We start from the raw sequence: 1,137 nt of genomic DNA on the forward strand, positions 1-1,137 counted from the left end.
CCCAACAAGCGCTTCTTTAATGTCAGTAGCTTGACAGAGGGCTCTCATGGAGCCTCAGAAATGCTCAGAGCAATGTTGGAACCTCCCAACACCAAAATTAGAGTTTGAATGTGGGGGTTCAACACCAAACTTAGAGTTTGGTTGTGGCCTCCCAACACCAAACTTAGAGTTTGACTGTGGGGGCTCTGTTTGGCTCTGTTTTGAGGGAAGCTCTTCATGCTTCCTCTCCATGATGACAGAGGGATATCCTTGAGCCTCAAACACCAAGGATTCTTTATTCACTTGAATGATCAACTCTCCTCTATCAACATCAATCACAGCCTTTGCTGTGGCTAGGAAGGGTCTGCCAAGGATGATGGATTCATCCATGCACTTCCCAGTCTCTAGGACTATGAAATCAGTAGGGATATAATGGTCTTCAACTTTTACCAGAACATCCTCTACAAGTCCATAGGCTTGTTTTCTTGAGTTGTCTGCCATCTCTAGTGAGATTTTTGCAGCTTGCACCTCAAAGATCCCCAGCTTCTCCATTACAGAGAGAGGCATGAGGTTTACACTTGACCCTAAGTCACATAAGGCCTTCTTGAAGGTCATGGTGCCTATGGTACAAGGTATTGAAAACTTCCCAGGGTCCTGTCTCTTTTGAGGCAGTTTCTGCCTAGACAAGTCATCCAGTTCTTTGGTGAGCAAAGGGAGTTCATCCTCCCAAGTCTCATTTCCAAATAACTTGTCATTCAACTTCATGATTGCTCCAAGGTATTTAGCAACTTTCTCTTCAGTGACTTACTCATCCTCTTCAGAGGAAGAATACTCATCAGAGCTCATGAATGGCAGAAGTAAGTCCAATGGAATCTCTATGGTCTCATTTTGAGCCTCAGATTTCCATGGTTCCTCATTGGGGAACTCATTGGAAGCCAGTGGACGTCCAGTGAGGCCTTCCTCAGTGGCGTTCACTGCCTCTTCTTCCTCCCAAAATTTGGCCATGTTGATGGCCTTGCACTCTCCTTTTGGATTTTCTTCTGTATTGCTTGGAAGAGTACTAGGAGGGAGTTCAGTAATTTTCTTGCTCAGCTGACCCACTTGTCCCTCCAAATTTCTAATGGAGGACCTTGTTTCAGTCATGAAACTTTGAGTGGT

The sequence above is a fragment of the Arachis duranensis genome, chromosome 2 (genome assembly GCF_000817695.3).
Source record: "Arachis duranensis cultivar V14167 chromosome 2, aradu.V14167.gnm2.J7QH, whole genome shotgun sequence".
Classification (NCBI taxonomy): domain Eukaryota; kingdom Viridiplantae; phylum Streptophyta; class Magnoliopsida; order Fabales; family Fabaceae; genus Arachis; species Arachis duranensis.